We start from the raw sequence: 15,023 nt of genomic DNA, 5'->3' as shown, positions 1-15,023 counted from the left end.
CCTTTTCTCTCTGTCCTATCCAACAATGATGACATCAATAATAACTACAACAATAAAACAAGGGCAACAAAAGGAAATAAATAGATAAATAAATATTTTAAAAAGAGCACATAGTAGGAAGTGTAAGGACCAGCACTAGGGTTTCAGTTCAATCCCTCCCCCGGGCTCCACACCTGCTGCTGAGGGACTCTTCACAAGCGGTTAGGCTGGTCTGCAGGTATCTATCTTTCTCTCCCCCTCTCTATCTCCCCTTACCCAAACAATTTCTCTCTGTCCTATCCTACAAAGTAATGGGGGCTCGAACCAGGACTCTTACACCGGCCCTTGTGCTTTGCAACACCTGCGCTTAACCCGCTGCGCTAATGCCTGACTCCTGTACTATGTGCTCATAACCCAGCCCCCCCCCCCGGAAGTAGATTAATTTGCACTCCAGAGGATTCAGGCTGCCATCAACTCCCCCTACCACCTTGGAAAAAGAAAACTGTCCAGAATAGCCCACAAGTGTGAGTGTCACTGTCATTTCTCATGGATATGTGTGTGTGTGTGTGTGTGTGTGTGTGTGTGTGTGTGTGTGTATTTGGTTGGTCCCTGGAGGAAATGCATGCTGGGATGTGTAATATGGATCTAGTGATCTCATTAATAAACCTTCAATGTGTTGCAGCCACTACCCAGTGAAGAAAAGTACCTTCCACATTTCCCATTGGTGCTCAAGTGACCGCCCCAAACCTAATTAACTTGAATTCCATCTTCTCTTTCTTCTCCCTGGGGAGAGGAGAGGCACGAGCCCCCACCCCCACGTCCCCCATCACAACCTGGGACAAACCCTCTGGAGAAATCCTCTCTCTCCTGTCAGGCAGTTCAGTCACAGATCCCCCAAGCAGAGTTGTTCTCTGCTCCTGATGCAGGGGATGTGGTTTTCATTTCACATCTGGGACTCACTTAACTTGATTTGGGAAGTCCTGTGTTTCGGATCCAACCAAACCAAACAGCAAAGTTTGTGAAAATAACCCTGTTCGGCCTCCCTCCCCTCTCCACCCCAGCCCAGCCCACCACCCCTCTTGGTGTGGATTGATTTTTACATCCATTTGAGTTAGCCTGTAAGAAAAAAGAGGAAGAGACTAAAGGGGAACAATGAACGCTGAATCGACTTGCCTTCTCTCCTTGGAATGGTGAGGCCTCACATATGTGGACTGATTCAATTATTCCGCTTCCATTGAGAGGGAGAAAGCAGGGGTGGAGTCTTCTTCCTGACTGCTGTCTCTTTGGGTTTCCGGTGCACGGGGGGGGGGGGGGGGGGGGGGGAAACAGTGCAGGATGAAGGGAAAGGCTCTTAGAAACCACAAAGAAGCAAAACCTACTTGTGTGTTTGGTTGGCCTGTTATCAGGATAAATATGTGGAACTTTATTCCTCAGCACTGGAGAGTCCTGGCAGAAATCTTGTGGTGGGAAACATTCAGGGAGTCGCCAACCCACTCACCTATTGGCTGGAATGCATAGGTACTGGACCCAAGAGCTGAAAATCCAAATGTAAAAATCAGATGTATAATACATGGGGGTGGGGTGACACGGTGTGAGAGTGATTTGCATTGCAAAAGATCCATTCTCTGTCTCCATGGGGACACACTAGACCTCAAAAAAAAAAAAAAAATAGCTCAGTCCTCAACTTAAATTTTCATTCAATTTACAGGAAAAAAAATAAGTGATATGTTAATATCCAAACCCTCTGTATTAAATCTTACTGAATTTTCCAAACATAGGCACTACAGATTCTTTTAATCTAGCTTTTAAAATAAGGAAACTCTCAACTTCAAATTTTAATCTAGAAGAAGGAGGAGGAGGGGAAGAAGAAGAAGGAGAAGAAGAAGAATTGTAGAATGAAGTTTTGAGAGAAAGGTACCTGGAGTGTAACTGCATGTGTGATTCACTGCAGCTGAGTCTAACTTCTGATTAAAAAACAAAACAAAAGGAATGGGTCAGGTGATGATGCATCTGATTGAGTGCATGTATTACAGTGCACAAGGATCCAGGTTCAAGCCCCTGGTCTCCCTACCAGCAGGGAGGAAGCTTTACAAGTGGTGAAGCAGGTCTACATGTCTCTCTTTATCTCTCTCTCTCTGTCTCTTTCTCTCTCTCTCTTTCTCTTTTTCTCCCTCTCTAGCTCCCTCTCCCTTCTCAATTTCTCTCTGTCTCTAGCCAAAATAAATAAGCAAATAAATAAATAAATGGAATGGAATGGTTAGATGTGTGAAGAAAAGAAAGCAGATGCACATACACATACACATGTCCAAAGTGTGCACAGCAAAACCTTCCATCTCCAACAAAGCAGGAACAAGTTGAGGTGTCTCTCTAGGAACATGTATCACTGCTACTACACAGTGAAGGTGGGGGTGGCAGAGCTGGAAATAAACTCTCTGCTCTGTCATCACCAGCCAGACTCGGGTTCAAGTCACTGGCCTGCTAATTATTTCTTCTGTGATCCTGGGAAAATTCATTGATCTCAGCATCTTCCCCCTCCCACTCAAAAAAAAAAAAAAAAAAAAAAAAAGGCCATGTGGTCTTTCTGAGAGTTAAATGAGGTAAGATGCTTAATTCAATATCTGGTGCTCCATGAATTTTAAAACTATGTAATTTTGGAATTAGAAGATTATGACTTAATGTTGAGAAACAAAGTCATGTATTTAAGCATTGAGGAGAATTCCTGGAACTCAATAAATATTCAATCATTTTTAAGAGCCCAGCCAAAAAAATAATCAACCCAGACATTCTCGAGTACACTGAATGGAAAACAAGGCTTACAGCCATTAGAACTAGTCTATAATTAGGACAGGAAATAGCAGAGTTTTAGCTTCTTCACCAAGAGAACTGAAGTTGACTTTTGTGGCAGAACCCATATTTCAAGCTGAGTTAGATCAATCCTGAGAGGAAAATCAACTAGCCAATCAGCACGCCACGAAGACTCTCCAAAAAAAAAAAACAAAAAAACGCTTCTAATGATGTTCACAGTGCATGTTCCTTAAGTGCTAAGCGTCAGTCACTGTTCTAAGCTCTTGATGTGAAGGTCAACAGCCTGTTAATGCTCACAGGTGAGCCCTGGGAGGCCCAGGCAGTAATGACACCCATTGTACTGATGCAGAATCCAGACACGAAGAAGTTAAGTCTTCTCTTTGAGATGTTTCCGTTAACAGAAGACCTGGAACAGACTCAGGTGCCTGTGTGTAACTTTCATCTCCTCTCAGGCCTCTGCTCTGTCATGTATTCCCACAAAAAGTAAAATAAAAAGGACGAGAGAGAGGGAGGGAGGGAGGGAGGGAGAGAGAGAGAAAAGAAGAAGAAGAAGAAGAAGAAGAAGAAGAAGAAGAAGAGGAAGAGGAAGAGGAAGAGGAAGAAGAAGAAGAAGAAGAAGAAGAAGAAGAAGAAGAAGAGAAGAAAGGAAGAAAGGAAGGGAAAAGAAATGATTATTGACATTCCAAATATTCAGCCTCCAGTGGAGTCAACCAACGATTTCAACTGAATAGAGACTTAAACAATTCTTATGGGTCCTTTCTGTTGGAGACTAGTGAAAACAGCAGGGGGATAGAGTGAGGTCTCTTAAGAAAAATTTGCTTGATTTTTAAAATGGAACATTTTATTTTGGGGTGATTTTTTTCCCCCTGCCAGAGCTTCTCTGAAGCTTTACATCTAGACAGATGCACTGCTACCAGCAGACTCTTTATTATTATTATTATTATTTTTTTTCTAGATAGGCAAAGGATGAAAGTAAGAGAAAGGAGACATCACAGACAGCACTGCTTTACCATTAAGGGAGTTTCTCCTTTGCATGGTGTGTCCATGCAGAGGCCTGAACCTTGAACCTTGGGCCTCCCATAGGATCAGGTGGGTGATCTGCCAAATGAGCTCCCTTTCCTGGACTTAAGTTTGGGAAACTAAAGTGATAGATAGTTGTAAGAAATGATACACCAAGGTCCCATTTACCCTTCAGCCTGTCTCTCTAGGCAGGAGACTTGTAACTTTTGAAATTTTTTTATTATCTTTATTTATTTGTTGGATAGACAGTCAGAAATTGAGAGGAAGAGGGAGATAGAAGGGGGTGGGGAGAGACCTGCTGCCCTGCTTCACCACTTATGAAGCTTTCCTCCTGCAGGAAAGGCGGAGGCTTGAACCTGGGTCCTTGAGCACTGTAGCATGTGCCCTCACCAGGTATGCCACCACCTGGCTCCTAGGAATCTTGTGTGACTCTAGTATATAACAGATCATTGCCAAGGACTTTGAGTTTTTAAAGAATACTGAACTCTTTTTTTACTTCTACAAATCCGCCATCTGGTTTTTTAAAAGTAATTGATAGATTTTTAGTGCCATCAGGGTAATCACTGGGGCTCTGTGCCAGCATGGCAAATCCACTCCTGCTTCTGGTAGCCATTCCCCTCCTCTCTCTCTCTCTCTCTCTCTCTTTGGTAAGGCAGAAAAAAATTGAGAGGGGAAGTTAGGTAGAGAAGGAAAGAGAAAAATAAAAACTTGCAGACTTGGGAGATTCTAAAATTTCTACCTACTGGGAGGATTATCCATATCACAATTAGATTCTAGATTACATGCAGGACTAACCTTTTAGCTTAAAACATGAGATTTTTTTTTTCTCTTCTTTTCTTTTCTTTCCTCTTTTCTTTTCTTTTCTTTTCTATTTTTTCCTGCCTCCAGTTCCTGGGACTCAGTGCTGGCCCTAGGAATACACCTCTCTGGTGGCCCATTTATTTATTTATTATTATTTTTTATTTGATAGGACAGAGAGAATTTGAGAGGAGAGGGTAGGTAGAGGGAGAGAAAGATAGACACCTGCAGACCTGCTTCACCACTTGGGAAGCAACTCCCATGCAGGTGGGGAGCAGGGGGCTCGAACCAGGATCCTTGCGCTTCGTACTATGTGTGTTTAACCCGGTGCGCCACTGTCCAGCCCCCAAGACATGAGTTTTTAATTGAGCTTCAAGGGCGGAATGAAAATGCAACACTCCCTAAAATTTCACATACAAAATTTTAAGTGTGACAGCTGGGAGGTGGCAGCACCTGCATGAACACACATGTTACAGTGCACAAGGACCTGGGTTCAAGCCAGGTCTCCACCTGTGGGGCGGAGGGGAAGCTTTGAGAGTGGTCAAGAAATGCTGTAAGTATCTCTGTGTCTCTCCCTCTCTATCTTCTCTCGCCCTCTATATCTGGCTGTCTCTATCCCATAAATAAATAAATATAATAAACAAAAACCTTTAAAAAGCACAACAAAAACAACCCTCAAATTTTAAGTGTGTGTACTTTTTCCAAGGAGGGAACTCTCAATTTCCAGCTTCTCAAAGTATCCTTGACTTGAGAACCAGACCTTGAGTGGACTACACCAACCTGTTATTTCTCTTCCACAGTTAGTTGACTAACATATGCTGGCTAAAGCCATGAATACAACTCTAACTCGAAATAAAAAAGTAAAAAAAAAAAAAAAAAAACAAAGAAACAAATACATTTTTTGAGGTAGTTTTTTTTTAAATAATTTTTTAATATATTTATTTATTTTTATTGTTGTTGTTATTGATGTCATCGTTCTTGGATAGGACAGAGAGAAATGGAGAGAGGAGGGGAAGAAAGATAGACACCTGCTAACCTGCTTCACTGCCTGTGAAGTGACTCTCCTGCAGGTGGGGAGCTGGGGGCTGGAACCAGGATCCTTACACAGGTCCTTGCGCTTTGCACCACATGTGCTTAACCTGCTGTGCTACCGCCCGACTCCGACAAATACATTTTAATCTGTGTTTTGCGTGTGCCAGGGACAAATGTTAGAATTTACAGAAGAGATAAGGGAAAATGTGAGTCAGGTTTTTTTTTTTTTTTTTCAGTTATTTCTGACAGATTTGTGGACATAGCAACTGTGTGTGTGTGTGTGTGTGTGTGTGTGTGTGTGTGTATGTGTGTGTTTTCCTCCTTACAGGAAGAATATTGACCCTGCTTGCTTTGCTTCAATGTCTCTAGGCACTCTTTCCATAAAGATGGAAGCTTTAAGAAAAGCTTAAGGGACCCCCTCACCCCCCAATAAAGGTAGGAAGTCACCTCTGGCCCCACAATCCAGAAACTAAGACGTCCCTGATCCTGTGAATCCTGAAGGGGACTAAGTGAGGGACTCCGAGCAGACGGAACACTGGATCTCAGACCACAGACCACAGTGTCCCCCTGTAACTCAAGAAGACACTGCCCTCTCCTGTGACAAACATCCTTCTAGCTGCAGCCCACCCCCCAACTTGGCCTTACACAGCATCCAGCAGACTGCACAGAGAACTTTCCAGACCCTGCAGACAGTCCTGCTCAGGCACTCTCGGAACTCTTGTTTTTTTTGCTCTGACTTACAAGAGACAGCGAGATGGGAAAATGTGCCTTTGATTATGACCCCTCAGTGCTTCCTGAGAGCTTCTTTCTGGACTTTTAAGTCTCCTCGAGTTTCAAGGCCTGTCTCTTTCTCTCCCCTGCTCCTTCCCCTTTTGTTTCAATGATTCTTAAAAAAAAAGCCATAAAAAGCCTCTGATACTATAAATTTCCCCTGTAAACCCTGGTTTATAGTTTTAATTCCCACCCCCCATTTCTCTCTCTCTCTCTCTCTGTCTCTGTCTCTCTCCCTCTCTCTCTCCCTCTGTCCTCTCTCTGTCTTACAGTGCTACATGCCTGTATCCTGAAGCACTGCAGCTTTGTAGGACAAGTTCAAATTCATGAGAAAGGTCTGGGCCATCCCATGACGTGGGGTTTTGAACTCTGGGAGCAAGTGAGGCAACCTCTTCTGGAGTCAGCTGCACAGTGACATCACAGGCAGCTCCAGACACCAGTGAAATAACTCACCCCTAAATTGTATGTTGCTTTGCCATGGCCACTACCCAGAGCTGATTCCGGCCCCCACTGCATTAAAGGGGGGGTTGGCGTTGTTTCTTTCACTCACTCTGCCTCTATATTTCCTTCCTTCCTTCCTTCCTCCCTTCCTTCCTTTCTTTCTTTCTTTCTTTCTTTCTTTCTTTCTTTCTTTCTCTCTTTCCTTTTTTATTTAAAGGTCTACAACTTATTTTTTTAGTTATTTATTTTGCATAGAGCCAGAGAGAAACTGAGAGTGAAAGGAGAGATGGAGAGGGAGAGAGGCAGAAAGACACCTGCAGCCCTGTTTAACCATTTGTGAAGCTTCTCCCCCTGCAGATGGAGACCAGAGGCTTGAACCTCAGCCTTTGCACACTGTAGCATGTGTGATTAACCAGGTGTTCCACCTCCTGGCCCCGGTCTCTGTCTTAAAAACAAATAAATAGGAAGCCTTGTCCAGTGAGAACGCTGTCAGCTTCTTTGAGAATACCAAGTCATCTGAAATCTTCCAATGGCCCAGAGGAAGTTCTGGTTGTAGAGAACTACAAAAATAACAGCAACTCAGGCTCTGGAAGCACCCGGGGCAACACGGGGAAGTCCATGGAGAGCAGAGCAGTGTGTCGGTGTCTCTCCATCTCTCACGTTCTTAATAAGGATGGAAAATTAAAAAAAATATAATATCTGGGCCAGAAAGACCCCTAAGTTGTATATCTCATTGTGTACTAGGTCCTTGGTTCATCCCTACATGGAGCATGAACAGACAGGAGACCACTAGCTTACCCGGCCCCAAACTCCTAGGCTCCTCTGAGGTCCCTCAGGAGGTCTGGCTGGTTTGCCTGGATTATACACCCAGCAGTGAGGTTTCCAGGGAAGAGTGACCTTGGGGGGTTGACTCACTGAATTCCCAGCCTGACCTCGGCCTTTCTGAGTAACAGCCAAACCCTGCAAGCCAGGCCACCTCCCCTCTCCAGGCCTCTCTTTATTTCCCACCTGCCAGATGGGATGGCCCCCAAGCAGAGACCTCCATGCATTTAAACCGAAGATACTCAACATGTAGCTATAACTGGCAATGCAGAGCCCACAAGTGAAGCATTTATTAATATAAAGAAATGATAGGACCAGGGAGATGGCTCAATAGCAGAGCACAGGATCTGCAAGCTGGAGGCACAAGGTTCAATTCCCAACTCTACAGAGGCCTCCCCACCCCCAACCCCCGCCCCTCAGTCAAACTCTTTTGTTTTTTTTCTAAAAGTCTTTTTATTTATTTATTATTGAATAGTGACAGAAATTGAGAGGAGAAGGGAAGGAAAGGGAAAGAGACAGAGCGACACCCATAGCCCTGCCTCACCACTTATGAAGCTTGCCCCTACAGGTGGGGACCAGGGCCTTGAACCCAGGTCCTTATGTATTGTAATGTGTGTGCTCAACCAGGAGCACCACCCCTTGCCTCCCTCCCAAATCTTTTTAAAAACATTTTATTTATTATTGGATAGAGACAGAGAGGAATTGAGAGGGGAGGAGGGGATAGAGAGGGAAAGAGACAGATAGACACCTACAGCCCTGTTTCACCACTTGTGAAGCTTTCCCTCTGCGGGTGGGGACCAGGGACTTGTACCTGGTTCCTTGTGCACTGTCCTGTGAGCACTTAACTAGATGCACCACCACCTGGCCCCTCACACCTCTTTAACAACAATACCAACAACAATAATAATAATTGCATATGCTTGCCAGGGACTCACAAAATCTGCAGTTTCACTGCTCCCTCTAGGCAATTTTTTTTCTCTTTTTAGACAGAGACAAAGAGGAAGAGAGAGAGAGGAGAGACACCCCAGCACCTCTACCATTTATGAAGCTCCCCTCACTCAGTGCCTTGCATGGTGCTCCCATGAGGGGGCAGGGGTTCAAACCTTGGTCCACACTCACGGCAAAGTATACTCAGTACTCATGGAGCTACTGGGCTATTTCCTGACTCTAAAGGAATATTTAAATGTGAGCCCCCCATCACCTTGGCTGGAGAGGAGGCTCAGGAGGTCTTAGGTCAGACCCCTCCATAACCTCTTCACCGAGACCCATGGTGTGGACCTTGGCAGGATCCCAATCAATGTTTGTTAAGTGAAAAAGTGACCCTCATGGCCTCTCCCATACTTCTCAAGCGCCCTGAACCGATGGGATCCCCAAAGTGGATTTCAAAAGCCGGTGACCTTCTCCCAGAACTGTGTGATAGCATCTGGGGCCGGGACAGGGAGGACACAGCATGCTGGCATTGGGCCAAAGCCTGGGGCTCCCTGGGTTCCAGAGAAGTGAAATGCATTCTTACTGCCCAGTGAGCCAGGGACATGCAGACTGGCCAGTTCTTTTCATCTAGGCTGAGAGAGATCAGAATCTCGGGCAATACCCTGGACTATCCACCCTCCCCTGAGGAGCCAGCTTCAGACATGGGGCCAAGAGAAGAGGTTGGAATACACGAGGTTCTACTTGTGTTTCCTCTTCTGGTCTTGTTTTTCAACTTCAGTTTCAACTGCTTGAGAGTGAGATCAGAAGTTGGACTGGACTTGGTGTATTGCACTAGAGTAAAGGACTCTGGTGTGGGTGGGGGGGGAGCACAGGTCCTGGAAAAGGATGACAGAGGACCTGGTGGGGGTTGTATTGTTATGTGGAAGACTGAGAAATGTTATGCATGTACAAAGTACTGTATTTACTGTCGACTGTAAAACATGAATCCCTCAATAAAGAAAGTGATATATATATATTATTTCCTCTATTTGGAACTTCCCCCTTGATAATAGGACCAACATTTCTTCTGTTGACTTCTAATTTTATTATATAAATTTTCAATTTCATATAAATATTAACATATTTTATGGTTACAAAATTCAGTCATATCTTTAAGAAAATATTACAATGGGGAAAAATCACTAGAAACAACTTCTTACCGCTGGATAGTTATTTCTCTTTGATATCCAGGACAGGAGTCTGCAATTTATAACTTCATAGACCAAGATCAACTTCAAAATTGAAATAAGAATTGTTTTCATATTTTGAAGTTGCTGAAAAAAATATTACTTTTTTTTTTTTAATGAGTGGGAGATACAGAGAAAAAGACACAGAAGAAAGAACAGAGCCCCTGCTCAGCTCTGGCTTGTGGTGGTGCTGAGGATTGAACCTGGAACCTCGGAGCCTCAGACACTGCATCCTTTTGCATAACCTTTATGCTGTCTCCTCAGACCTGCTAACAAAAAGGAGGGAGTCAGGTGAGGATCCCTGTTTGAGCCCCTGGATCCCCACCTGCAGGCGGTGAAGCAGGTCTGCAGGTGTCTGTCTTTCTCTCTCCTTCTCTGTCTTCTCCTCCTCTCTCCATTTCTCTCTGTCTTATCCAACAACAATGACATCAATAACAACAACAACAACAATAACTACAACAACAATGAAAAACAACAATGGCAACAAAAGGGAAAATAAATAAATAATAATAATGAGAGAGAGAGAGAGAGGGAGGGAGAGAAGAGGTTGGATATCACCCAAATCCACAACAGTTTCTTTGGGAGTCAGGTTCCAACCTGGAGCCTGCTGCATTCGAGACAGATGACATCATACGCGGTGAGGAATTAAAGGCAGCGAGAGATCCTCCTGATTTACAGAAACGGTTAGAAAGAAGCTACATCCTGCGTGTGGAAAAACAGCCTGTCCCTATGAAGGCTCCCGGCTGCATTGACTTGTGTGTCCAAGGGAGGGTCTCAAAGACCCATCTGCTAGTTTATGAGGAGGTGGGGACAAACTCCTCTGACACCCCAGCTGGGCCTGGGATGCCCACTACTGTCTTGCAGTACTGAAATAAAGTAAAGATTAACAGCAACCAAAAACAAACAAACAAACAAACAAACAAAACTCTCAGTAAACTAGAGCTCACTTGGATAGTGTACTGCTTAGCCGTGCGTAACCCAGGTCTGAACCCAGCCCCACTGCATTGAAGAGAGTTTTGGTGCTGTAGCCAGTCTCTCTCTCTCTCTCTCTCTCTTTCTCCCTCTCTCCCTCCCTCCAAGGTTATTACTGAAGTTTGGTGCTGGCACTATGAAGCCATTGCTCTTGGTGGCCATTTTTTCCCCCCTTTTATTGCATAAGACAGAGAGAAATTGAGAAAGGAGGAGGGAGCTGGGCTGTAGCACAAAGACCAGCATAAGGATCCTGGTTCGAGCCCCAGGCTCCCTACCTGCAAGGGAGCTGCTTCACAGGCAGTGAAGCAGGTCTGCAGGTGTCTATCTTTCTCTCCCTCTTTCTGTCTTCCCCTCCTCTCTCCATTTCTCTCTGTCCTATCCAGCAACAACAACAGCAATAACAACAATAATGATAACAATGATAAAACAACAAAGGCAACAAAAGGGAAAAAATGGCCTCCAGAAGAAGCACTGGATTTGTAGTGCAGGCATCGAGCCCCAGCAATAACCCTGGAGGCAAAAAAAAAAAAAAAAAAGAAGAAGAAGAAGGGAGAAATGGAGAGGGAGAAAGACAAAAGACACAGGCAGAGAGCCATGGGCTAGAACCAAGATCCTTGAGCAGGTCCTTGTGATTAGTACTATGTGGGCTCAACTAGGTGCACCACTGCCTGCCTTCTCCCCCATCCCCTTATCTACCTTTGTTGAAAAAAAAAAACTAATCAGAAAAGCACTCTTTATCAAGTTCTCAAGGTAAGAGAAAGAAGAATGCCAACAGGAACCCCATTTTACTCAGATCCACCAAGGGATTTTGAGAAAATGGAAAAAAAAAAAATCTCATATTTTTTTCTAAGTGAAAAAACATGATGGCAGCTCTTATGTTTACCTCTGGGGATGAAGAAATTGTCCTATAACCATATCGCAGGACTTCCTGTCATGTCAGAAGACTGAGCCTTGGCTCCTCTGGCCCTTGTCATAGTGTTCCCTCAGAGGGGCTTCCCCTCTGAGGGACTGCCAACATGGCGTTCTAGCGACTCACGCCTGACGGCCTTGGCTCAGAGAGAGTCTCAGCAATAACCATTGGATTGAGTGCTGGTTGTGCCACTGCTGACTGAGAAGTGTTAGTCAGGTTTCTGGTCTCTCAGAGGCAAGTGTCCAGCAGCCATAATGATGACAGTTATGGTTGTAGTCTCATGTCTACTGTGAGAGGTAGGAGGGGGGCTGTGTGTCAGGTCCTGACTCCCCCATCCCACAAGCCACACATATTAGAATTGCTTTTACCCACGGTCTGAGTCTCAGCTTCCCTTGCTCAGTTATTATTTTCTCCCCTTCCTTCTCTCCCTGCCCCAGCTACCCTTTCTTCATTTTGACGCAAGACTCTCAGCATTTACCTCAGCCTCTCCGCATGCTGGCTGTTCAAAGTTCTGAAGCTGCTCTGAGGACTGAGCCCATGGCTCTTAGTCAAGCACCTGGCATGTATTAGGAGCTTAATAAATGGTTTGCTGAAACTGTGGGATCCAGAACAAATGTCTTACAAGAAATCTGTAGCCATAAAAGGTTGTGTTTCCTGTGTCTTCCCACAGCCAAACCTCTGTACTAGAGATTCTGCAATTAAAGATCTGTTTCCTCAGGAGGAAAAAAAATGGCAGGATGACATGCAGATGCCGGCTTGTGCTGGATTCTTAATTTTGCAAAGGGTGTCAAGTTGTCTTTAGCCACTGGCAATCATGTGTGAACAGGGTTCTCTATCCTGGTTCTCACTGGTAAGTGAGTGGAACTTAACTTTTTAAACTGTGGGCTGCGTTGCAAGGAGAGGGAATTAAAGACTTTGGTGAGGAAAGAGGGAGAAAAGTCAGGTGGCAACAAAAATCACTGAAAAGAGAATCATTTTAAGGTATGGCTGAGCCTTAATTGGTGTATTTGTTAAATGAATACTGGATTGTATCCTTTCTTCCTTTCTTTTTATATTTACTCTCCCTTTTGCTGCCCTTGTTGTTTATCGTTGTTGTTGTTATTGCTGTCATTGTTGTTGGATAGGACAGAGAGAAATGGAGAGAGGAGGGGAAGACAGAGAGGGGGAGAGAAGGGTAGACACCTGCAGACCTGCTTCACCGCCTGTGAAGTGATCTCCCTGTCGGTGGGGAGCCGGGGGCTTGAACTGGGATCCCTGAGCTGGTTCTTGCACTTTGCACCACGTGAACTTAACCTGCTGTGCTACCATCAGACCCCCCAAGATTTTTAAAATTTCTCAAACAGAAACAGAGAGAAAATGAATGAATGACTAGATCCCAAACTGACAGTGGCTTTGCACAGTTCTTAGTCTCCCTGCAATTCGTCAACTGGTTGGGAACTTAGGACTTGGCCGAAAAAAAAAAACAACTGAAAAACAAAGCTGACATAAAATACAAAATAAAGGGGGGGGGGGGAGAGGGGCGATGATTAGTTAGAATGTGTACCCACTAAGCGAGCCACACGGCATTCTGTGCTCTAAAACTGAGAACAACTAGCTGCAAAAGCTTCATAAATCATGCACTCAGGATAGGGGTTTGACCAAATAGCTCCGTTATCAAAGGGAGGTCCGACTCTCGAAACTATCAGCAAAGCCAGAAAGAGTTGCTGGAGGAAGCGGAATGTTCTGAGGACACGGCAGGAAACACATATGAGAAGCCACGTGCTTCTTCTGTTTAAGCCAATGACCATGGAACTGAGCCTCGATCAGCCAGAAGTGTCCATCCAGAAGAGTCTGGGAGAAAGTGAGCAGTGGAACAGTCTCAGCACATAAGCGCCAACATCAACTGCCAGAGACAGAAGTCAAATGTTCAGCTCAGAACTGGACATAGGTCAGTTGTCCTGTGGTTGGCGGAGTTTCCGACATGATGGGTCAAGGATGGTCTCTCTCATTCCTGGGAGTCTGAGTCACATGGGGAAATCTAGAGAGTTGGGACATGACTGATAGAATATCTGTACTTTCTGATAGAAGATGGAAGGGCCCGGGCAATGCCACACACCTGGTTAAGCAGACATAGTACCAAACACAAGGACTCATGCAAGTATCCAGGATCCGGTTCGAGCCCCCGGCTCCCCACCTGCAGGGGAGGAAGTTTCACAAGCAATGAAGCAGGTCTACAGGTCTCCCTCTCTATCTCACCCTCCTCTCTCAATTTCTCTGTGTCCTAACCAATAAAATAGGGGAAAATGGCCTCCAGGAGCAGTGGATCTGTAGTGCTGGCGCCAAGCCCCAGTGATAACCCTGGAGGCAAGAGAGAGAGAGAGAGAGAGAGAGAGAGAGAGAGAGAGAGAGAGAGAGAAGGAGGAGGAGGAGGAGGAGGAGGAGGAGGAGGAGAAGAAGACTAGGAAGAAGAAGATCTAAAAAGTGCAGACTGATATAATCAATGAAAAGAAAGTCCTTCCTTTGCATTCTCAATTCTGAAAAACATGAAGGTCCATTTACCAAGAATAAACTTTCTTCCATGGTTCCTGAGCAGGTATGAAATGGGAGAGAGACAGATGATTCAGGGGGGCCTCAAAGCCCAGTCATTTGGCCCATGGTTTGGAGAGGATTTAGCAGATGTGAGCAAGCCCATGGAGCACAGCCAAGCCCGTCCCCACATTCAGCTTGCGGAGACCACAAGTGCAGTTTCTCTGATCCCAAGGGAAGACTCTCCTTTCATGCTGCCCAGTGGGACCCCAGCAGAGGCCAGACGCCCTCTCCTTCTCCCACCATGAGAAACCAAGGAGCAGAAATCAAGAACTCCCTTGCCTCCTGTTCCCTATGGTCCTTCTGCTCCCCAACAAAACATACCCAGAGCTCAATGTTCTTACAATACAGAGGTTCTAATTCCAAAGAGTAAGACTGAGAGCAAAATAAGTATTCCACTTAGGGGTGGGGCTGGTGTTAGGTGAAGCATTACAGCCACATGACAGAATGCTCAGCTGGCATTCAACCCCTCTTCAAAGGCTTCTGAGACAAAGTTACATTAAAAGCAGAAAGGGGGGGGGGGCAGGTGGTAGTGCAGCAGGTTAAGCGCACATGGTGCAAGGACTGGTGTAAGGATCCCGGTTCGAGCCCCCACCTTCCTACCTGCAGGGGAGTCGCTTCACAGGCGGTGAAGCAGGTCTGCAGGTGCCTGTCTTTCTTTTCCCCTCTCTGGCTTCTCCTCCTCTCTCCATTTGTCTGTGTCCTATCCAACAACAATGACATCAACAACAATAACAACAACAACAACAATA

The sequence above is a fragment of the Erinaceus europaeus genome, chromosome 6 (assembly GCF_950295315.1).
Source record: "Erinaceus europaeus chromosome 6, mEriEur2.1, whole genome shotgun sequence".
NCBI classification, from domain to species: domain Eukaryota; kingdom Metazoa; phylum Chordata; class Mammalia; order Eulipotyphla; family Erinaceidae; genus Erinaceus; species Erinaceus europaeus.
Note: the sequence above shows the minus strand (reverse complement) of the source record.